General features: G+C 45.5%; 1 pseudogene; it reads left to right on the forward strand.

Moving 5' to 3' along the window:
- Positions 1 to 21,944: 21,944 nt before the first annotated feature.
- The window catches only part of LOC119330182, a 23,103-nt pseudogene continuing 19,801 nt past the window's right edge, over positions 21,945 to 25,246 (forward strand).

Consider the following 25,246-nt stretch of genomic DNA (forward strand, 5'->3'; position numbering starts at 1 on the left):
AAGGACACCGCAAGATTGAACCCAAAGCTAAGCACTTCTCCCATTGCAAGAAAAACCAATCTAGTAGGCCAAACCAAACTGATAATTTGAAGAGACTTGCAAAGATAATCAATCATACATAAAAGAATTCAGAGAAGATTCAAATATTGTTCATAGATAATCTTGGTCATAAACCCACAATTCATCGGTCTCAACAAACACATCGCAAAAATATGATTACATCGAATAGATCTCCACGAGAGAGGGGGAGAACATTGTATTGAGATCCAAAAAGAGAGAATAAGCCATCTAGCTACTAACTATGGACCCGAAGGTCTGAGGTAAACTACTCACACATCATCGGAGGGGCTATGGTGATGATGTAAAAGCCCTCCGTGGTGGATTCCCCTTCCGGCGGAGCTCCAGAACAGGCCCCAAGATGGGATCTCGTGGATACAGAAAGTTGCGGCGGTGGAATTAGATTTTTGGCTCCGTATCTGATCGTTTGGGGGAACGTAGGTATATATAGGAGGAATGAGTACGTCGGTGGAGCAACAGGGGGCCCACGAGGCAGGGGGCGCGGCCCCCACCCTCGTGGCCACCTCCCTTCTTTCTTGACGTTGGGTCCAAGTCTCCTGTATCATATTTGGTGAGAAAATCACGTTCCCGAAAGTTTCATTCCATTTGGTCTCCATTTGATATTCCGTTTCTTCGGAACACTGAAATATGCAAAAAAACAACAATCCTGGGTTGGGCCTCCGGTTAATAGGTTAGTCCCAAAAATAATATAAAAGTGGAAAATAAAGCCCAATATGGTCCAAAACAGTAGGTAATATAGCATGGAGCAATCAAAAATTATAGATACGTTGGAGACGTATCAGCTATGTCTTGGAGAGGATGAGTTCTGAAGACCATGAAAATTTCGAAACAAAGAAAATTCACCTAAGGACCCATCATGGTATGGATTTCGAAGTAAAACTGTACAATGCTAAGAGCGTAACCCATTTTGGTTGCAAGAATTGGGAAGCACTTTGCAAGATGTATGGTTTTCATGAGGATATGCTTGTCACCATGGATCTTGGTGATCCTGAAATCGAGCAAAACAATCTGAACATTTGGGTCCTTGTTGATACGCCTCCAATTCTACCGCTATGTGAGTTTCTTAAACATAGTTATTAACTAATTTATATTGTTTATTTCAAAATAGTTGACAGCTTATTTTCATTGACAGCTTATTTTCATTCTTCAAAGAATGTGCGAAAGATGGTAGACAAAACCCACTACGATGACTGTGAATTAACTTATCAGGAGAAAAATCATCTGATCGAATTTTGTATTGATCTTGAGAATTACAATATCTACAATCAAACTCCTCAACATTATGGTGAATACCTGCCACTAGTGCACGTGTTGAACAACAGTAACTTCCATGGAGATACCCTGGTAAGATTTTTTTTCTATTACGACATCCTTGCATCTTTTGCATACTTCTAAAACTAGTACATCATTGTTAACTACGAAGTTATTACTATGTTTTTCAATAGATAATCCCAAATGATTGTGTGCCTCATCTGATGTATCAGCATGGTGGTCGCCTTGATGTTTTGAACATATGGCCAGGTCATCCTACGAATCTCAACTGTCCATACAAGATTTCTAAAAGAAGTGGAGACATGAAAATCAGAGAATGGAAAAAAATGTATGGACAGTCGTAAGGAGGTTCTTGGAAGCAAAAGGAAGCGCCGCGCAAGAATTGGCGAGAGGATGATCTCCATTCTCCATAATGGAGAGCCAGGGTCTATATTGTTTTATGCTATTTTACCTTAAGTAGGATATTTAGGTCCTACCTAATACTAATGATCATGTGCTAAGAACAATTAGGTAGGGTTGGTTCGATGACTATCAAGATGATAATCGTATGACTTGTTATTAATAACGAGTAAAGTTGTATGATGATGATTAGTAGGACTTGTTATTATGATGATGCATGATGTGAGCATGAAGAGTTATTATATATCTGTGTGTGAAATTAACATGGATTGGATTGAAGTGAAGGCAACATGCATGTGGTGCATGTTGAAAGTAGTACAATCCAAACTTGATCAAGTTAGGATTAGTATTACTTTCTATATGCACCACATGTTGCCTCACTTCAATCTAAGTCATGTTTAGAAATAGCAGTATAGCAGTAGCACGGAGATAAGAGAGGACACATATCTCTATTAGCTACCTATAACAACATAAATTAACCCCCTAAACCACCTCCTTTCAAAAAAAACACAGCCCCTAAAATGCTGACGCGTGGAAGCTTATTGGTCCCGGTTGGTGCTACCAACCAGGACCAAAGGCCATCCTGCCTTGGCTCGCCGGAGCGGCCACGTGGGGGCCCATCTGTCCCGGTATAAGAACCGGGACTAAAGGCCTAGGGTATTATTAACGACACTTTACCCGGTTCCCCAACCCGAACAGATGGGCCTTATGAACCGGAACAAATGGCCCTTTTTTTACTAGTGCTGACCCACCTGTTCACCGTCTTGACACTATGGATGACTGTCGCCGGGCACTCCCATCATCGGCGAGCGCAGCTACACGATCTGAGTGTCGATTGGACGGCCTCCAATTGAGACAGCATGCGTGGCTGCACAAGACGTACATGTTTTTGCTGATTCTGCAGAGATATACAAGTATATGATCTAGCTTTGCATGCAGGCTAATGGATTGATTCTGTTCAAGGTTAGCTAACTTTCAATCAGCCGGAAACACGCGCACTCTACATGAATTTCATGAGCTTGGCCGATGGTTTTGTACGGCAGCAAAACGCACCAGCGCCAACATGTCGGATAACTAGGCGTTGGTCAGCATTCCGGTGTCGGTCTGGTGCGCTGGAGAGATAACACACCGGCCTCGGCCTCCGGCATGCTCTCGGTGCACTGCAAGCACCCATAAAAATTCAGAGTATGTTCTTTATTTTCTCACCTTCGATTCCTTTGTGTTGCTTCCATTGGCAGATGTATAAATTGCTAACTGCACGTATATGGGATATATATCTACAATAAGTTAGAAAAGAATTACTCGCATATAGGCTGCCACATGGGTAATAACATGAATATTAGGGTCTACCTCTTCCTTCGGCGGCGCCGCCGAAGTCCACAAAATTCCCACGTGAAAGCCGGCCGGATTGCTCAGCTTTTGCTGGTGTTCGGTTCGTCCCGAGGCAATCGTCCTGGTACACCGGTAGCATGGAGGTAGGGGACGGAGATCGCGGGGCAGGGGGGTCAAAGGAAGCGCAGGCGGAGGAGTTAGGGCGGAAGTCCTTGGGGGCTGGAGAGAATCAAGCCCCGTCGGCATCGGCGGCGAGGGTGGCCGCGGGAGGAGCGGAGGAAGTGAGGGGCATGGAGGATGATCGGGTGGAAGGGGATGAGGAGGAAAATTGGGATCATCATGGCCCAGATCCGAATCTGGAGGATGCCTTTGAAGGCCTAAACTTACATGGTGAGGAGGAGGAAGACCTAGATCTTTCAGGGGAGGTTGATGAGTTAATCAGGGATGTGAGGTGGCTGGCTCTCTTTAGGGTTCATACCCTACGCCCGTTCAGTTACGCGGCCCTGTTAAACTCCATGAGGAATGCTTGGGCGTGTGCTCAAGGTGTGACGTTCAATATCAAGGGACCTAATTTGTTCTTGGCGCAATGTCATTGTTTGGGAGACTGGAAGAGGGTTATGGAAGGAGGACCGTGGCAGTTTAGGAGAGATCCGGTGGTTTTGGTTGAATATGATGGGTTTACTAATGTCTCTGATTACTCGTTGGACATGTATCCAATATGGGCAAGGATCAAGGGCCTGCCAGATGGGCTAACGAGGAAGAAAGAACTGGCCGAGAAGGTTGCAAAGAAGGTAGGGGAGCCTCCGTTTACGGTGATGGTCAATGAAGGCAAGATCAATCCTTAGAGCTATATAAGGGTTAGGGTGTTTGTTAATGTTAATAAACCTTTGGTGAGATTTGTGCCAATCACTTAATTTGAAGGAGAGGAAGAAATACCCCGTTTACTATGAGAAGTTGCCTGATTTCTGTTTCTTTTGTGGATGTATGGGTCACATGGTTGAGGAATGTGGCGATGGGATACACGATCCATCGTCGTGTGAATGGGGTGACTATTTGCATTGGAGTGGTGAACCAATAAACAGTGGCACAAGAGGAGGTCGAGGTGCTTGGTCTGATTCGCGTAGAGGAGATAATGCCTCGGGGGAGGGAGTACGGGGTGGTAGAAGAGGAGGCGGAGGCAGAGGTGAAAGAGGAGGGAGAAGCTTTGGGGCTGGAGGTAGGGGCGCTGGAGTGCATCCGAGTCAAGCTGAGGGAGTTGTTGAGGAGGGCGAGCAAGTCGGGCTGGAACAGGAACTCTCGGTTCATAAAAGACTCGTCAGAGATGATGGTACTATTAACCTCCGTGGGCAGCTAGTCCCTAATCTGGGAGGGAAGGTGGCTGATACAGTGCTCCTTATTGAGAACGGCGCCGGGATTGGGCGCCCGAGCCTGACTGCGGCTGGCTCCACCGGGCAAGAACCCCATGGTGAAGAGGCTGTGACACAGTGGGAGTGGGGAGGAGATGGTTGGCGAAGTGTGCATGGGTACATATTATGAGGCGGCCTCCGAAACGGAGGACCACCGGGCCCAATGAATTGCTTAAGCTGGAACTGCCGGGGAGGGGGGAATTCCCGGACAGTTCGTGCGCTGACGACCTTATGTAGGTCACATTCCCCCATGTTTGTGTTCTTGTGTGAAACGAGACAGAAGGAAGCGAAGATGAAGAGGTTGAGAGGTCGGCTGGGCCTGAAGGGTTTTTGTGGCGTCGACAGTTCTGGCATGAGCGGTGGATTGGCAGTATATTGGCATGAAAATTGTGTGGTGGAAGTGCTAGACAAAGACGATCGTCACGTCGATGCTCTAGTTCGGGTGCAGGAAGGGGCGGAGCAATGGAGAATTACGTTCGTATATGGAGAACCGCGGGTAGAGAATCGACATCTCATGTGGGCAAAATTACAGAATTTAAAATCTGTAAATGATCTTCCGTGGTTGGTTATCGGGGATTTTAACGAAGCAATGTGGGATTTTGAACACTTTTTAGCTACACCAAGGCCAGAGCCATAGATGATATCATTCAGGGATGCGCTTGAAGTTTGTGGCTTTGTAGACTTGGGTTTTTCGGGGGTCCCTTTCACCTATGACAATAAAAGAAGCGGCACGAACAATGTCAGGGTGAGGCTTGATAGGGCCGTTGCAACAAATGAGTGGAGAAATCTATTCTCTTTTGCTTCCGTACATCATATTCTTAGTCCTTGTTCGGACCATGTGGTAGTACTGCTCAAAGGCGAGGCGGACTCAGGACCGGTTGGGCCTATTTAGCGCCGGTACGAGATTTTCTGGGAGCGGGACTTGACGCTCCCGAAGGTCATCAAGAATGCTTGGGAGTCTGCTAGAAACGTTCAAACTTTGGTGCAGCTGCGAGAGGCGCTAACCAAGACGATGGTGTCGCTTGGGTCTTGGTGTAGAAAGTTCGGAAATGTAACAAAGGAATTGGCTAAGTCCCGGTCACAGCTAGAGGAGCTCATGCATATGAATGCGGACAGACAAGAAATAAGGAAAGTGACAGACAGGATGAATGAGCTTTTGTACCAAGAGGAGATGATCTGGCTCCAAAGATCGAGAATTTCATGCCTTAAGGAGGGCGATCGTAACACAAAGTTTTTTCATAGTAAGGCAGTGTGGAGGGCTCCGAAAAACAAAATCGGGCAGTTAACAGATAGTATTGGGGCGGTCCACTCAGATTTGGCATCTATGGGTAAGTTAGCGAACGAGTATTTCCGTGATATCTTCACAGCGGATGCTAACCTCGATGCAGGCCATGTGGTTGATCTCTTTGAAGCACTGGTCACGGAGGAGGACAATATCAAGCTGTGTGCCCCGTTTAGTAACAAGGAAATTTCTGACGCACTTTTTCAGATAGGACCACTTAAGGCGCCGGGGCCTGATGGTTTTCCTGCCAGATTCTTTCAGAAGAATTGGGCGACTCTCAAGGACAGTGTGATTGTGGTTGTTAAGGACTTCTTTGGGACGGGTGTGATGCCAGAGGGAGTTAACTCAACGACAATTGTCCTCATACCGAAAGTTGCCAATCCTACAAAATTGTCTGAGTATAGGCCAATTAGCCTGTGCAATGTGATTTACAAGGTCATATCTAAGTGTTTGGTAAATAGGCTCCGTCCTCTCTTGGACAACCTAATCTCAGATGAACAGAGTGCGTTCATACCGGGTAGGATGATTACTGATAATGCGCTAATTGCCTTTGAGTGCTTACACTACATCAAACAGGAAAATGACCCCACAAAGAGCTTTTGTGCATATAATCTTGATCTCTCCAAAGCATATGATAGGGTGGACTGGGGATTCTTGAGGCAAGTGATGCAAAAGTTGGGGTTCTCTCAACAATGGATAGACTGGATTATGACTTGTGTCACATCGGTGAGATATTCTGTCAAATTAAACGGAACTCTCTTGGATTCATTTGCTCCGACGCGTGGTCTTCGGCAAGGTGATCCCCTTTCACCATTCTTATTCCTATTTGTGGCGGATGGGCTTTCTGCGATCCTAAAAAAAAGAGTGGCTACTGGTCTTATTACTCCGGTGAGAGTGTGCAGGCGAGCTCCAGGTATATCTCACTTGTTATTCGCTGATGATACCTTGTTGTTTTTCGAGGCAACTAGAGGTCAGGCAGAGAGCGTTAAGGAAGCTTTAGACATGTATGGTGCGGCCACTGGGCAAAGTCTTAACTATGATAAATGTTCCATGTTCTTTGGTTCTTCTTGTCCGAACACAGTTCAAGATGAGGTTCGGCAGGTGCTGCGAGTGCAAAGTCTGATTTTTTAGGAGAAGTATTTGGGCCTACCTACTCCTGAGGGATGCATGTCTAAGGGGAAGTTCCAAAACCTTCAGACAAGCTTGACAAAACGCCTTATTCAGTGGGGAGATGGTCAACTTGCCCAGCCCGGGAGGGAGGTATTAGTGAAAGCTGCTGCACAGGCGCTGCCAACTTATATCGTGGGGGTTTTCAAATTGCCATTCTCAGTATGCGATGATCTTACAAGAATGGTTAGGAACTTTTATTGGGGTTCGGCAAAAGGGAAAAGGAAGGTCCATTGGAGAGGGTGGGACCATCTCATGCAGCCAAAGGATAGAGGCGGTGCAGGTTTTTGATATTTTCGGTTGTTTAACCAGGCGCTTTTGGCTCGGCATGCGTGGAGATTGATCTCTAGGCCGGACAGTTTATGTGCACAAGTTCTGAAAGCAAGATAATATCCAAAGGGCAAGCTTGAGGATACGGTTTTCATCGGAAATGCTTCCTCTTCCTGGCAGGCAATAAGTCACGGTTTGGATTTGTTAAAGAAGGGTTTGGTTTGGCGTGTGGGCAATGGCAGAAGCATACGAGTTTGGCGCGACAACTGGATCCCGAGGCCTTACTCATATAAGCCCATCTCATTGCAAGGCAGATGTCGTCTGCGCTATGTCTCTGATTTCCTGAATGAGAATGGATCCTGGAAGGGGCAGTTACTGTCGCAGTACTTTCTTGCCGCGGACGTCGATGAAATTCTAAAGATTAGAGTATCTCCGAGGCAGGCCGAAGATGTTATTGCATGGGGTCCCAATAAGCTAGGAGTGTTCACAGTAAAAAGTGCTTATATGCTGGCGTTTGATGAAGCACATAGAGAGAGGGCGTCCTCATCTAGCTCTTGTCCAGATGGGAGCAGAGCATGCTGGTCATACATATGGAAAAGTGTGGCGCCTCCTACTGTCAAGAACTTTCCTTGGCGAGTAGCGACTGATGGGCTACCCACTTGGCGGAACAAGCTTAAAATTAGAATAGAAGTGACTAGCATCTGTCCAGTCTGTGGTGTTGAGGAGGAAGATAATTTTCACCCCTTTGTGCGTTGCCAGTTTGGGCGAGACTTGTATCAAGAGATGGCCAAGGTATGGAGGTTACCCAGTATTGATAATCTGATAAATGGTGGGAAGGAGTGGCTGCCAAATGCACTATCACAATTAAGTGAAATTGAGCGAAGCATGATGCTTATGACCTTTTGGCGGAGCTGGTTTGTCCGGAATGAGATAACACATCAAAAGCCAGCCCCACCACTGGATGTTTCGGTTCGTTTCTTGCAAAGCTACCTGGAGTCTCTGGTGGCGATCAATCTGAACTCGAACATAGACCCAATTAAGGGCAAGTCCATTGTGGTCTTCGGTTCTTTGCCTACGCTGGGCAGAGCTGCATCCCCGGAGCTCAGATGGTCTAGACCGAGCACGGACTGGGTTAAACTAAATACAGACGGGTCCTACGATTCTTGTGGAGCAGTGGGGGCTGGAATGATCCTCCGGGATTCGAATGGTGACATTATATTCTCAGCCTGCGGAGTTTTGTATTTTTGCAGAGATGCTCTGGAAGCGGAGTTATGTGCATGCATGGAGGGGCTTTCGATATCTATTCAGAGGTCAAATCTTCCTATTGCAAGTGAGATGGATTCTTCAGAGGCGGTGGCCATGATCACTTGTGCTGGCAAGGATCGATCTGTTTATGCTTCCCTTATTAATGAGATTAGATATCTTGTTAGTCTTCGATCTACTTGTATTACTCACGTTTCACGAGTTCAAAATAAAGCTAGTGATTGTCTAGCTGTCTTTGGGAGAGTGGAGGGTAGAACTCTGACCTGGATTGGGTCAGGTCCTCCGGAGGTGGTAGAGATTGCTAAAGGTGATTGTAATGACTTGATTATTGAGTAATACAAGTATTTCCCCCGCAAAAAAATATGAATATTGATTTGTCAGGATCTATTTGTAATATCTTGATTTTGCTTTCAGAGTAGTTACATCATGACAGACTAAAAAAAAAAATTGTGTTGTTGTGGCTGCTTGATTTCTCCATCATATCAAGAAGAGGAAGTTAACAAGTGTTCAAGTCAGGTTTATGCATTGATATCTGTGATATGTAAGCTAACATATTATATTTTGTCTAACGGTTGATTGTATGTTTTTAAATAAAAATAATTATGCAATGAAATTACATGACGTAGCAAGCCATAACTTACAGGACGATGTCAACTCTTCTTTACATTGCATAGGGGAGGAATAAACTTGCCTATATCGACGAAATTACACAATAAAGTTCTTGGCGACCATGCATGTACTTGATCTGCAAATTTTGTTATATACCAGTTCCTTCCAAGACCTTTTGTTCAGCTAGAAAAAAAGATAGCAAAGTACAATATGTTATTGTTATCATGGAACAACTTGATTCCAGTGTAATTTTTCATTCTTCTTTATTTTTCAGAGAAGAACCATCAAATTTGTGCAGCAACACTGACAAGTAAGTTTTTATTCAATAGGATGGATATGTTTAATATTTGGTATTACAAGCCATATTTCTTGGAGATAAGTGAGATGCTTCAAGTGCATGAGCCATAAGGATCCCTGAATTATGTACATATCAAAAAAATACTGCAATTCTACCTGCCTGCACTAATTAATTCGATTCTAATCCTCATAGTTGATTTTTACTCTTTTATTATTTAGAGGTATAATTAATCAGATCCGTTGATGTACTTTAAGAATACCTGAGGTCTTCATGTCATATCAACCTATGAAATGGAGAAAAGTAATACAGGCCAAAGCTTCTCCAATGTTGATCTATAGAATCATGGATTTCTTATAATTAGCCCTCCATTTCTAAATATACGACATTTTAGAGATTCCACTATAGACTACATACCAAACAAAATGAGTTAGTCTACACTTTAAAATATTTCTATATACATCCGTATGTAATCCATATTGAAATCTCAAAAATGGCTTATATTTAGAAACCGGAGGGAGTATAATCCAACAACGCAATTATGTCATACAATCTTTTATGCATAGCATATGCAGTTAGCTGAATTTAATCAGCGTTCTTCGACATATGTCCATACGATAGTCTTGAAGGTTGTTGCTCGAGATTTTGATTTGGCGTAAAAATGTACATAGTGGTTCTCTTCTGTAAGTTGTGTACTAATGAAAATTTGTCTATGGTTCATTCTTCATGCGTACATGCTTATTTCTAAATCATACTTCTGTTTGATAAAATAGAGGACATTTTTTCACATACTTGACGGTAAGACTTTTAACACATAACATAGTTGGCTCATGGTGGTTGGCCATGATGATCTGGCATTTAAATTATGGCTATATTGACACACAAGTATAGTACTCGCATCCCAGTTCACATCTTTTCTTTTTCATATCAATCGAGTTTAGGTCACTTTGATAATTCAATTTATCAAACAAATCTACACATTGGTTAGTTTTATCATGTTACTACAGTTATATTTTTCTATACATCTTTGGTTCTGCAAGGATACGTTTATGTCAATAAACTTCCAAGCTATTAGTTACACCAATACCATTAAGACTGGGTTTTACATTCGCCTTGCCAGTTTTTTTTCTATGTTATTGTTATCTGACCCGCTTTGTGTACTTTCATGGTCAGTTTTCCATGGTTGATTATAAAGTAATCAAAGATTCTTATTATTTTCTTGCATTTTATTGCAGAATTACGAACGATTGAAGGAATATTATTTATGTTTGCTACATATGATGAAGTCTATTACAACATTAAAAATGTCGAGTACACTTCAATTTTCTGTACATATTTCCTGTTCCCTAAACTATAGTATAAATATATATATGTATAATGCTAGTCCGTGCAAATGCACGGATTGACGACTAGTCGATCTTAATTAGCAGTACTTCGATCGATCCCTCTAGTCTTCTCTGAGCTATAAGTCCGGCCAGTAATCTGCCTAAGTCCGGTAAACAATGTCTGTCAGAACATTAGAAAAATCACGTAAAAAACACATCATCATTATAAATGTGAAGTAGAAAAAAAACAATGTGTAGTAAAAAAAACACGAAATCATTATATTACCAAGATCTGGCTTTACAAACTGAAAGCAGTACGTACAATGTGAAGTAAAAGAAAGGATCTATTTAGGACACATCTAGATATGACATAGTTATGTCACATCTAAGCTAATGTTCATTCTGTTTATGGTCTATTTTTTGTCTTAGTTTTTTTGTTTCTTGTTGCTGCATGATATATTTGTGGGAGTTTAGATATGACATCCTTAAAAACATCTAAATGTGAATTAGACAAACTGTAAAAGAAAACACGTCATCAGTATACTATGAAGATCGAGATTGGCAATTTCACATCGAAGATGCCGATACACTTATTCAAGGCATATTAATTGCCTAGCTGTTGTGCAGCTAATTTAAATTTTCACGGTGGAGTCGATCGAGAACATGGCCTGATCTCAAGCTCTTAACTAAGCAAACATGCATGTATGTGAGGGCTGTCGACCGAGCTAACCAATTGAATTACCTTGCATCTAGCGAACTACTACTACAGCTTAAGTCATGCATGATTTGTTCGTGTATGGAGTCAGAGCGATCGAGCTAGCTTTGCGTGCAGATCCAGTCGTTGACACCAAAATTAACGAGGCTAATCGTGCGAATGCCCATCAGCCCATGTGCATCGACTGCAGTGGCGGAGCTGGATTTTATTATTCAACATTCAACTGTTTGCAGTTTCCACTCAAGAACTACAGTAGAAATTCTTGTATTTTATATTGTTTTTTCTTTTTTCGAAAAACTTCCAATCTATTCATCTTCAATCATGGCAGTACAACGAACATTAGAAATAAAAATTACTCTAGATCCATAGACCATCTAGCGACGACTACAGGCATTGAAGCGAGCCGAAGGCGCGCCGCCGTCATCACCCCTCCATCGCCGGAGTCGGGCACAACTTGTTGTAGTAGACAGTCGGGAAGTCGTCGTGCTAAGGTCCCATAGGACCAGCGCACCAGAACAGCAACCGCCGCCGATGAAGAATAACGTAGGTTGGAAGGATTCAACCCGAAGACACATGAACGTAGACGAATAACAACGAGATGCAAGCAAATCCACCAAAGATAGATCCGCCGGAGACACACCTCCACATGCCCACCAACGATGCTAGATGCACCGCCGGAACGGGGGCCAGGTGGGGAGACCTTTATTCCATCTTCAGGAAGCCGCCGCCGTCTCGCCTTCCTGAGCAGGATACAAATCCTAACAAGACAGAAAAAAAGACTGAAAACGGAGCCCTCCCGCCGGCCCTTGGCAGGATCCACCGTGCCCCCATGACCCTAGAGCCACCGGAGACGAGGCGGACCTACGGCGGCACCGGCGAAAGGCAGAAACCCTAGCTTTCTTTTTTGAAGAAGGAGGAGCGAAGACTAGGGCTTATATTGTTTTTTCTATAGATGAGATTTTCTTGTACAAAGTATCCTACTAGACTAGTACACATCCTATATTTCTCATTTTATTTACGGTTTGATAATTTTCAGTCAGATGAAACTAATTTGCTTTCATTCTTTTTTTGTCCATTTGGTCCCTGTGTTGAGATTTGTGCAGGACTGGTTTTTTTTTCAGCTCTAGCATTGTTTGGTTCTTATCGGGCTCGCAAAGTGTTTCCGAGAGACCCGCCCACATCTACAGTGTTGAGTATATTGATTATTAGGAAAGATAGGATAGCGTAGGATATTATTATATCTTATTTTGTATTTCAAGTAGATCATTGTACTCCTATATATAAATGCCCAAAAGGCTCTAGCAATATAATCAAACAATTTCACCAATCCCTCTCTCTCCCTTCTAACATGCCTTATCTCGATCCTAAACCTTAGCCGCCGCCGCTTCCACACCCGCGCTCCGCCTCCGGGACAGTCGACCTCCATGACCGCCGTCGGGGGCCATGCCGCCCGTACCTACGGTTCGTCCGAAGGTCGTGTTGACCGGCTGCCCCAGAGAGTCTTTTTCCCGAGCCCTTGCTTCGGGTTTTTCTCTCTCTCGCCGGTCGCTTTGATCGGCGTTTCTTTTTGGTTTTCCGATCCATGCTTCATCTGTTTGCGTCGCCTGCCACCGCCGTCGACCACCGTGCGCCCTACTCCGACACCAGCGCGTCACTCGGCCTCTTCTCCGACCCGGTGGCCTCGCGCGACACGGCGGCCTACCATGGCCGTTGTTCCCGCCTCTGCCCACCCGTCGCTTTAAGCCGGGCGTCACCGCCCTGTCCCCGAGTTCAACGCGCCCCTCCACCGATGGAGCAACGGGCTGCCGCTGCGTCGCCCCGTCGGGCCGCAGCGCCGCCACGCCATGGTTCTCCTCGTGGCTACACCGATCCGCGTCGCCGCTGCCCCTTCGGCCGTAGCGCCGCGACCCGTGGTCCCCACCGCTGCCCTGAGGCCGTTTTCGTGGTTGCACCAACTCGCGCGTTGCCGCTGCCTTGGCCCTTTGGGCCGTAGTGCCGCGGCTCACAGCCAACCGCCGCATCGAGACCGTCCGCTCCAGGTCGTCCACGAGGCTGCACCGAACCTCGCGCTGTCGCTGCGTCGCCCCGTCGGGCCGTAGCGAGCATTGCATGCGATCCCTGCAACCGCCATGAGGTCTTCGCCACCGTCACCCCGACCTGCCCACTGCCGCTGCGTCGCCCCTTCGGGCCCTAGCGCTACAGCCCATGGTCCACCGCCATCCATGCGCGTCGACTTCAAGTGATATGCGTCGCGCTGCCTTCCTTGGCACGGGAACGCCACCGTCCGCGCCACACTTTGTCACGCTGTCGGGTTCTTTCTCGCCTATTTCGAGCACCGTCGCCGCGCTTCTGACCCAGCCGCCGCCGCCGCCTCCTCAGGCCGCCGCCGCTCTTCTTCCCGGTCCACGGCGACTACCTCGACACCGGCCACCCCGACTCGACATCGACCACGGTGTCCCTCGCACGGCTACTCAACAACGGCTACACCACCCTACGCTCTCGGCTACATCGACATTGGCACAAAGTGCTACCGCGTTGCTTGAGCAACCGTGTGGCTAATGTAAATTACTGTAATTCTACTGTATATGTTCAAAAATTACACTGTAATTCTACTACAAATTACACTATAATGCAGTAGTTTACACTGTAATCCTCATATTTGCTTACACTATGACTCTATTGTAACACGTAGTAATTCACAATGAGATGCACTGTCATATACGTATTAAGTGGTGATTCATGTTCCCCAGGCTTGAGAGAATCCTTAACATTGGCTGTCATCGAGGTGTTTGTGGTCTTGCCGCTTTGGTGGGGTCAAGAAGGTAACCGGTATTTTGATGTTCTTGTGTTTTACTGTGTATTGTTGCCATATCCGCACCATAGTCTTATTTTTCGGTGTTTCACTTCCTACCAGCCTGTAAATTAAAGCACATATTCTTCTATCTATTAGGGTTATGATTGGGCATGATTCGGCAGTATCGATGTTGGAGATCCATGATGAAGTACCAGCTGATACCAAGGGCAAAATGAAGGTACCAAATGTCAGTGACCAGAACTGAAGTTCCATATGTGTGACAGATTAGAAAATCCAGGATCTCGCCTTTTCTATTTTGCAGCAGAGAATCTAATATCTTCATGCCGAGTGAAGATAACCGTGGCTTGATGAATGACCTGTTTCAATTTGATAAGAGCAGTTTGTTGGCCGGGTTTTGCTTACTCTTGCTTCCTGAAAACATGTAATTCAAGCAAATATCATGCATACACAATGTAACAATTGCTTTGGGGGTGATCTGCGTATACAGTTGATTTTCTAGTGCGTCCTTTTGTGTAGACTTACTCCTGAAAAGAACTGTTTTGCCACGTTAAGTTATTTGTCGCACATTTGTCAATCGGGTGGCTCAACTGGGAAACTGTCTCACAGTAATATTACTTTCGGTACATAGTTTATACTCGGTTGGGCCCCCGCGACACCCCCCACCGCCGCCGGGCTCAACCAACCTCTCCCATCCCTCCGCCGCCGTTGGAGGAGGTCGCCGGGCGGCTGACGGCGGTGGCGGAGGCCCCCTTCCCTCCCGTGTTGCATTGGGTGAGGCGGGTCACCCGTGGCGCAGGGGCCCTCCTCCCCGATCTGAGTCGCGGCGGCGCGGCCGTTCGTCCGGGGACGGCGCAATGGCGGCATGGTGATGGGAGGAGGCGGTGGAGCTGTGGGCTTCATAGAAGATCTGGTGGTGCCGGCTGCTCGGTGAGCTTGCATGGTCATGGCGGCGGAGCTCGCAATGGCCGGTCGGCGGCGGCGGAACATGGCCGGTGGCAGCGGCGATGTTCTGTCTGGATCCCGGGCGGCGGCCCTAGATGGTAGCGGCTGGTGAAGCTAGGGCTTCCCGCGGCGGCATGGCGTGGTGTAGTCCCTGTTCAAGGCGGATCTGTGACGGCGATCTGATCTACGGATTGGTTCGGATCAGAGACAGTGACGAGCGCGCGGGGTCCATCTCGGCGGCTCTCGCGGCTTGGCGAGGCGGAGTGGGAGCCCTCCTCCTAGGCTCCAGTGGTGGCACACTCAGGCAGTGGCTGGTGCACCAGGGCTCCTACGGTGGCACCGCTGTTGCGGTTGGTCGCCGGATCTAGGCGGCTAGATCTGGGGCTTTGAAAGCGGTCGAGACGGTGCACAAGTTGTCGGGTGGATTACTTGAGACGGATCCGGGTGAAAACCTGGTCTTCGGTCGATAGCCGGAGCCGGTGATGACGATGCCCTTATCATTGTTTCCTTCTTGAAGGCATCATCAAGGTGAAGCTCCCAACTCCACTCAATACCTCCGGGGAAACCCTAGAACAGCTGATCGGATATTGGCGACAATCATGTGTCGTTACCCCCTTGGGGACGGCATTCTTGGAGGTGCACTCGGCCTCGCGGGACCAGCGGATGGCATTTTTGGTGGAGTGGTGCTTCATCCTACACATTGATGACGACGGATCTCGACGGCGTGGCGCAGTGCAGATTCGGCGTTCGATGTGCGAGGATGGACTCGCCCAGGAGGACGACGCTGTCTGGCGTCATGGTGGCGTCGATGGCAGAGAGACCTAGCACGGTAGATGCAATAGTACAACTTTGAAGATGAATTGGTGGCAGGTGGCTGCGGCAGCCTCATACCCGACATGCGTCCTGATTGAGGAGTGTGCTGGACTGGTAGCTGCCCCATACCCGGCAGGCGTCCTGGTTGGGACCTCAGGTCTTAGATGTTTAGGTTTGGCTGTGAAGTCTATTTGGTATTAGGCCTAGACTATCCGCATCCCTTCATCAACTGGATAGGAGTAGGGACAGATGTTGTGCTTTTAATCTTATTGTTGTATGACTTTATAAGGTCTTGTATGAATAATTAATAAATGGCTGCATGCATCGTCCAGATGCAGAGGCCGGGAGTCTTCCTCCTTTTCAAAGAAAAAGTTTATACTCGGTTAGGGAAGTACTATGAATCATCTTTTGACTGTGGACCGACCTTGTCACCCACCGTGGTTAATTAATACTGCCTGGACCTGTTTTTGTCTGTCGCACTGTCCTACCATAGTTACTACATGGACCCAGTGTGGAAGCCTTTAAAGGTGGTGTAACAGCATGATGATCATATTCTTGTGGACTCAAAGTCTTGTGTGTACTGTACACGCAGCCACACCGACACCGTAGGCCAATACAAAACCGCCATATAGCCATCAAAGAGGCACCCGTATCAAACCTGACAAATTCTCTAGTCTTGCATGCCAAATTTTCTAAACCAAGTATTCGACCTGCACTGAGACTAGTAAACTCCCTTTCTCAGTTTCTCCACTACCCGCTCTTCTCCTCCACTGGACTGCCTGGCGTCGTCTTTTCTATTTAACTAGGTAAGTGCGCGTGCATTGCAACGGCGACATACATATTACTATATGGTTTAACATCATTTATATCTAACACAAACTTGTAGAGATTCAATATGATTCATTTCTTTTCTTAATATTTATTGGGGCATAATACTTATATCTGATATTACGTGTGCCTGATATGTGGTGTTGCCAAATATTTATAGAGATCGATTATAGATTAGCCATGATATGTGGTGTTACCAAATATTTGTAAACAAATTAGAGATTGGTGGTTGACTATTGCGCGCACGCCAGAGCGCTTGGTTTCCGACTGGAGATGAAGGGATTAGGCCATGTGATTAGATCGGTTTGAGGATAATTCGGGTGTAGAAGAAACTGGCGTGGGCCTCCTGAAATTCAGCGGGTGGGTGTGATCAGTTGTTGATTTGTTCTTTTTAGGACGGGGCGTCGACCCGTTGCCTGAGCAGCTGGGATAGCTGTCAGCCCACCTGGATTCAAGCCTTGGCTCTTGCACGCGGTGCTCGCGGAGTTTCTTCTATAAATAAAAACCAACGAGGATTAGCTCTTGAATTGGTCTCATTTTTTATTTTGAGGCGTTACATCCTTGGCATGCATGCATTTTGGCTCAGGCTCAACAATCCCGGTAGTGGGCCCTACCTCCCAAGATTGTGTTGTCATAATAAAATCCTGTCGGAAGCGTGCTTCGCATTTGGTTGATTCGCTCGCTGGAGATTGACTGTGATTTGTTCCTTCCCATAAAGACGTTATCAAATATACCAAGGATTGATTTGATAAATCGTGTGTTTACATGCAACCACGCGAGGTCGTTATCAGAACCGTTCGTGCCCACATGATTCGTGCTACTACAATACATCGTTGTCGTGTAACCTTTTCCTGGTCAGCGTACAACAACTGGTATAGTGCTCGTATTGCCATTGCAACCTCAGTAAATGGCCCACATGACAGCCTCACGCATTGAAATGACAGGCGCGTCGACGGGAATTGGTTGCAGGGCATTAAAGCCTCATATATTGATGACCACCATTCCGCAACGGCAACTTCACCGACAGATAGTTTTTCTCCTCCCGCCTTCATCACGCTGCAGCACATGTCTTATTTACTGTCCTCCTGTTCATCTCCTATCTCCCCTCAATGCCTCACGACAGTTCGTTGGCTCCTGCAGCACTTCTACTCCTCTAGCACGGGCACGGCCATGCACGGTGTTGTGTTTCTGTAGCAAAAATTCTAATCTTGAGCTGGCCTACGTGAGAGTAAACCACTAAGATTGGAAACTGCCGAAGATTGAGAGTTGTTGTTCTATTGGAGGATCCAAACCCAGCTAGAAGAAAAGTAAAGAAAAAACTCCACCAATCCATACTCTAGACGCACTAAAAGATCTACTAGCCTAATAAAAAGAAAAACAGCTGAATGCACTACTCCATACTCCACTGACCCATACCACTAATCCCCATTGGGGAAGCTTAATGCCATGTCGACCTTCTCGTTCTTGGCTCTTCAAGTGGTAGGCTGATGATGGGTGTACAGTGAGGTCTTGGGTGATGACTGGCGACAGGTGTATCCTACAATTTGTCAGTAATTTAAGTTTTTGCTTGACAAAACAACATTCTATCATGCACTTCGCATGCAGAAGATAATGATGTGCAGGTATCCCTGTTCATGTTTGGGATTTCCAGAACATGCTACAGTTCCCTTTATTATTATTTTCATATTTTTTTCCTGAACGGATTTGCCATCTAAATGTTGGAACCCTTTACTATGGAATACTCATCTTCCAAACATATCCGAAGGAAAAAAATATTGATGCGATTCAATTTAATTGCCATGCAAAAGAGAAAACAAAGAGAAGTTACTTTGGTTCAAGTAGCCTTGCTTTTGTTGCAATGTTGTTAGCACAAGTTCAGAACCAACTCCTGCTAGCAACAGAACAGGAGGGAGCAAAAAAGGTTTGCTTTGGCAAACCTGCTATTGCAATACAAGGTTGTGGGTGAACATGCATATGCAAGCAAGAACTGGAGCAACAACTTTCACCGTCCGACGAACTTGATCCCATGTGCTAAGTTGACGAAAAGGTCCATAGTGCAGTCTAGGTGTGTAATTTGTATATAAATTTGTATTTATCCGCAAAAAATAGAGTAATTTGTATTTAACTAGGAGCAGGCCTCATTTTTTTTTTAGGGAATGCCATCATGGCTAATTTTATTAAAATTAAATCACGCTTACATCGTCAATCAACAGCGGCAAAATAAAACTAGGTGGATCATTAGCCCACACACAACTATCTAGCCTACATTCATGTGCAAGTGTATGCCCTACCCGATTTGCTTCCCTTGGACCGTGCATAAATAAGATTCTGTCAAAAGAGCTCGCCTGAATACGAATGTCTTCAAATATTGGAGCAGCAACTGTCGCAGAGAAACCGCCTTCCAGAAGAGTATCAATAACTCCTGCACAATCAGACTGAATAACTAATTTCTGACAGCCTATTTGATTTGCAAGATGAATACCATCTAGAACTGCTTGAGCTTCAGCTGTTGCCGCGTCAAGCGCAAAAGGAATGAGCTTGGATCCCGCGCCTACAAATCTTCCTTTATCATCTCTGATTACCACACCTGTAGCTCCTGACCTCATATTAATATCGTACTTCGCATCAACATTTACAGAGACAAAACCCTCAGACGCCCGATGCCAAGTACTTGATCTTGGCTGAATCTCTTTCCCTTGTGCTTTCGAGAAACTAGATACCAAGACTTGAATTGACATGGCCGCTTGTGATAAAGATTGCACAGTTTCTGCATGGACTGTCTGTCTTCGTCTCCACCAAATATACCAAGCGGCCGTTATGATTGTTTCTCTCAAAAACTTTACTGATGCATCAACTGGGACCCTGAACTTTCCAGCCATCAGATAATCAAGCACTGCACTACCTGACCGATCTATCTGACATGCTTCAGTAACCACCTCTATCAGGCCAATTTTCTGCCAAATACCTTTTGCTTCCTCACACTGAAAAATAACATGTTTTATGTCTTCACAATATCTCTTACAGACCGGACACGTACTGTTATTTATTATGTGGCGGTTAACTAGAACATCATAACAGAGAAGAATCCCATGCAAACATTTCCAAGTAAAAAATTTCACTTTTGCTGGAACAGCGCACTTTCAAAGATCTCTCCAAATCGTGTTCAAACCTGAAGATTCCGTTCCATCAGATCTTTGCACCCTGATCATAAACACACCAGTAGATGGCCCACGTTAAACGTATTAAGGGCTAGTTTGGTTTGTGTCCCCGGCTCCATGCCTGGGCACAACCGCTGCCTGGCGTGGCATTGATGTTTGGAAATTTTTTGCCTGGTGAGGCAGCCTGGGCTAAAGGTTGTTTGGTTCTTGGCCTGGTCTGGAAGAGTTATTATGATTAAAATATTACTCTATAAGGTCACATCGGACATACAGATTGGTACTTCCTCCGGTTCTTTTTACTCTACACATTGGTTTTGCCGAAAGTCAAACTTTGCTAAGTTTGATCAAATTTATATTAAAAATTATTAGCATCTATAATATCTAATGAATATAATATGAAAATATATTCCAAGATGAATCTAAAGATATTGGTGTTGTTATGTGAATGTTTATAATTTTTTATATAAACTTGGTCAAAGTTGAATGAGGCTGACTTCAGACAAACCTAATATGCAGAGTAAAAAGGACCGGAGGAAGTACTTAAGCAACCCAGGCAGCCGCCAGGCTTTTCTCTTGGACCAAGCTAAACGCTTCCCTGGCTTTTCCAACGAGGCTAATCACTCCCCATGCTATGTGAGGCCAGGCCAGCCCAGGCATCATGAGGACAGCAACCAAACGACTTCAAGATTTTTTCAGGCGCACTCCAGGCCAGGCAGGACATCATGAGGATACGAACCAAACTAGCTCTAACGCTGTGTATTTGCTAGCATATCCTTGTGTATTGTCGCGGTATCTAGTTAATCACTATATCAGTAATCATTGGTCAGGATAACATCCTCGCGTGGTATCATGTTCCAAAAAATTCGTGTCCGGATTAATTAGATTTTCATCTAAAAAAGGATTGATCTGATTTGGTAGATAAATGCAGTTTAAATAGACCGGTAGGGTAAAACTTGGTCAACTCTTTGACAAGAAATTCAGCGGTGGGTCCCACCCGCCACTGTCTACTCCACTGGAGTGGTAGCGCTGGTAGAGGTTCTTGAGGCTGGTCACATTGGGGAGGAGCTTAGGAGTAACATCACACATTTCAATACAACTTTGCTTATGTGGCACATATTTAATGAAGAGAGAGGTGCTTGTGGTAACTAGCTAAGTTACCGGAACATCACACACTTCAAAAAATAATGAGTCTATAACCTAATAAATACATCGTTACATGACACTACATAGATGTTCCTACCCACTATGAAGGTAGTAACATAGTTTAAAGTGTGTAAGTTACTAGCTTATATTCTTGCCCATTGTGACCAGCCGAATCCTCGTTCATATCCCAGTCAACGGACAGCGGAAGCAGGAAACGAGTCCGTCGCAAGCCAGCACCGAGGACTCCGCGGGACCGCGGCCAACGGCGTTGCACTTGCTCGCCGTTGACGGGACGCCGCCCCCATCTTTCGCCGCGAGCGCCAGCGCGGGGCAACACAAGGTAGGGGATCCCCCCACCCCGCCCCGCCCCTCCCCGTTTGATTTTGTTCTTTTAATCTTTCGGGGCGGAAAGCTATCTGGTTGTTCCCATGCGCTGGAAAGTTGCTGGCGCGAGTCGCTGAAAGCAGGGGCTCAATTTCACGGGGCTATGATGTTGAAATTTCACGAGAAGTTCTTGACCCTTTCCCGCCTCTGTTTCTTGGCTTAAACTTCGTCAGATCCTCCCTTGTTCAAAACGCCAAGAAGCCCATGAAAGCCTCACCATCCCTGGAACACGGAATCCATTCCATTCACCCAGTATTCTGAAAGATGTTGCTACCGAGTAGCGTAAAATTACTGATGCTTGTGCAATCTTTTCCTGATCTGGCGATGCACTGTGGCTGGCTGCTACCCTGTGTCCTTGCACTGACTCTGCTATTTTAGGAATTAAAGTAGTTTTCCTCACTGTGATTTATGTTCAGGTGTATTGTGTAATAGATTGTGCAACAGGTATATGGAGTATGACATGCTGGAGCAAATACTTGAGGGAAAAGAGAAACCAACGAATCTACCATTTGCACTTCTGAAGAAAATCACTGATGATTTCTCAGAAGAGCGGGAAATTGGCCAGGGTGGATTCGGAACTGTCTATAAGGTAACCCTTCTTCCTGATGGTAATTTCTGTGTATATCACCTAATCTCTACTACTATAGTACAACAATTTTTGAATTTGGGTAGCCATCCGCTGCAGTGTAGAGGCAATCTGGTAGCCGTTGATTTGCTACACAGGGTGAATCGCTATCCTTCATCAGTACCGAACTTGAATGATCCAACGGTTGATGTTTCTTGGATTCGCGCTTGTACGGACGCGTGCCAAAACGCTCCCAACATGGATCTTTCCAGACTCGTCACGGCGCGCTACATGCCTGCACCCAGCGGTCTGGTGCTGTTGAAAAGGAAATTCCTTTCAACTACGAGCAGTTTTTACATGTCAAAACACTCACAAGTAACGCAGCAGCAATTTGGCACGTACCTTATACTAGTATTCTAAGTATCTCAAAGATAGCGATGTACCACCAAAAGAAGAGAGTACACATTTTCTGACCCCGGGTGCATATGCAGCAAGTTGTTCCAAGTCCAAGAAACGTGTATGCATGTTCTATAGAAAATTAATTGTCTATGTCATGCATACATCTAAAAATATTTGCAGATCTACATTTTGGACATACAAATTTTGGGCCAGAAAATGAGTTATGTGTGATGTTAGAAAACAAGGACGGACAGTCTGAAATAACAACTTAGTGTACACAGTTTGTTCTAGTGTACAAAGTGCATTTTTTTTACATATTCACATTTCATTATACCATGTAAGTTTGGGAGTTCTTGAAGTTTTTGGGAAGCTTGGAATATGTTCTATTCTACTATAGATCACAGATGCACATGATATAATCATAGCAACTTGAAAAATATTACTCTATCCTGGTAGCTCATTGTCAAGTCAGATCATTGGCTATTATATAACTAAAGCTGAGTTCTTTTGGAATGCATAGTCCCTTTTTTCCTTTATTTTATTGCACCGTGCTCACAACAGATGTAAACAGGGTGTCCTACGAAACAGAAATGTTGCAGTGAAGAGGATCATGAACAACTACACGATCGATAAGAAGCTATTTTATCGCGAGGTTAACAGTCTTTTGAAGGTTAACCATAAAAATGTAGTCCGGTTTCTTGGCTTCTGCGCTAATACTGAGCAAACAGCTATAAAAATTGAAGGTAAAAAAGAATATATTTATGCCGAAATAAGAGAAAGATTGCTCTGTTTCGAGTATGTCAGCAACGGGAACCTACAAAACTATATTACCGGTACGGTATTGCATTTGATGTAGTTTTCTGTTTCCTCGTTATCTTTTTTCCATGCACTTCTACTTTCCAAGTCATGGTCAACAAACAGTAGAATGGACAAAACAAAATTAGAATCAGATGTTTGAAGATCCCATGCTACTGTTTCTTTCTTTCTACAGATGAATTAAGAGGACTTGAGTGGAATGTACGTTTTCAGATCATCAAAGACATCTGTGAGGGTTTGTTTCATCTGCACATGGAAAACCATATTATTCATATGGATCTGAAGCCTGCCAATATACTGCTAGATCATCATATGGTCCCAAAGGTGACAGACTTTGGTCTATCAAGACTTGATGAGAACTCACAAACCATGTGTGCGAACCGTTTTTTATCACTGTAAGCCATGCATGACAATAACCACTTATTTTTCATAGTATTTTTTCTCTTACATCCTTAATGCCATAATGGTTCATTCTATCGTTATCTTCTGCAGCGGATATTGTGCTCCGGAATACCTACATAGTGGCAGAATGTCTGTCAAATCAGACATATACAGTTTGGGTGTAATAATCATCGAACTGGTAACGGGACATAAGAGTATCCCTGGTAATAATAATGTAAGTGTTCCATCAGACCATGCATATGGCCTCTCTTTTGCAAATATCCTAGAATTAAAATTTCTTTTGCATGTTATGATTTTCTAACCACTCTTATTTACTTTCCATACTATATATATTGTATTGGATATCATACCACCCAAGCTTCCTAAAAACGCAAGAACTCCCAAATGAACATACCTCACCTTGCCTCAGCGTCTCTCACACCTCGGCAACCACACCTCACTTTCACACCTCGCCCGAGCGGCCCTCTAGCCTTGACGCCCACCCCTCACCTCGCTACCACCGTAATGCCCCTTGCAGCCTCGCCTTTGTGCCCCTCCCACCTCGGCACCCACACCTCATTTCTCTAGCCGGCAACCTTTGAGGCAGGCGAGGCTCTCTCCCACCGCTTGCCGCTTGCCCATGGTTTGCGAGTCGCGAGTCGCTCTGGGGTGACGACTCGGAAAAAGTCGAGCCTGCAGTTGCGACTCGCGACTTGAGTCAACACTAAGTTGAGTTGACATTTTTTTGCGACTCATCGACTAGCCGCGATTTGTCGCGCGACTCGAAAACAATGTGCTTGCCCTTGCCGCCTCACCAGTCATCGGCCACCCGACACACATCATCGTTGGATACCTCTCGTCGGTCTCCCTGTCGCTGTATCACGATGACCGCATGTCCTCCCGACTCACCTCCCCACCTCCAGGCCTCACCACCGTTGGAGCTTCTCCTCCTAGCAATCCTCCATGCCACCCATCGCCCAGGAGGCCAAGACATGGAGTCCAGCCAAGAGGACCTGTCGGGAGTAGGAGGTTGTGTACTTTGACGATGACCTCTACGCGACTCCTATGCAGGAGTAGGCACATGAAGATGGGTGAGGCCGGTATTTTACCAGTGGGTATTTTTTTACCTACCTGGGTACGAGTATGGGGAAATTTTTGTAGCCGGGTGTGGGTACGGGTAGCGGGCGTAATATTTTAAGCCTATAGTGTGGATATGGGTGCATTGTACTCGTTCCCGATGAAGTTGGGTGCCATGTTGGTGTACTTGCATTGGATACATCCACAGAATTTCCTACATTTAAATACTTTGTACTACATCTCACTAGTAGATAAACTACATTAGCCCCGGTTGGTAAGGGCCTTTTGTCCCGGTTCCTGAACCGGGACTAAAGGGTCGTTACTAATGCCCTAGCCCTGTAGTTCCGGTTCAGTTCAGAACCGGAACAGATGGGCCTCCACGTGGCCGGTGCGTCGAGCCCAGGCAGGAGGGCCTTTGGTCCCGGTTGGTGGAACCAACCGGGACCAATAGGCATCCACGCGTCAGCATTTCAGGGGCTGGAATTTTTTTTTCAAAGGGGGTTGGGGGTTTT

Source organism: Triticum dicoccoides, chromosome 7A (genome assembly GCF_002162155.2).
Source record: "Triticum dicoccoides isolate Atlit2015 ecotype Zavitan chromosome 7A, WEW_v2.0, whole genome shotgun sequence".
NCBI classification, from domain to species: domain Eukaryota; kingdom Viridiplantae; phylum Streptophyta; class Magnoliopsida; order Poales; family Poaceae; genus Triticum; species Triticum dicoccoides.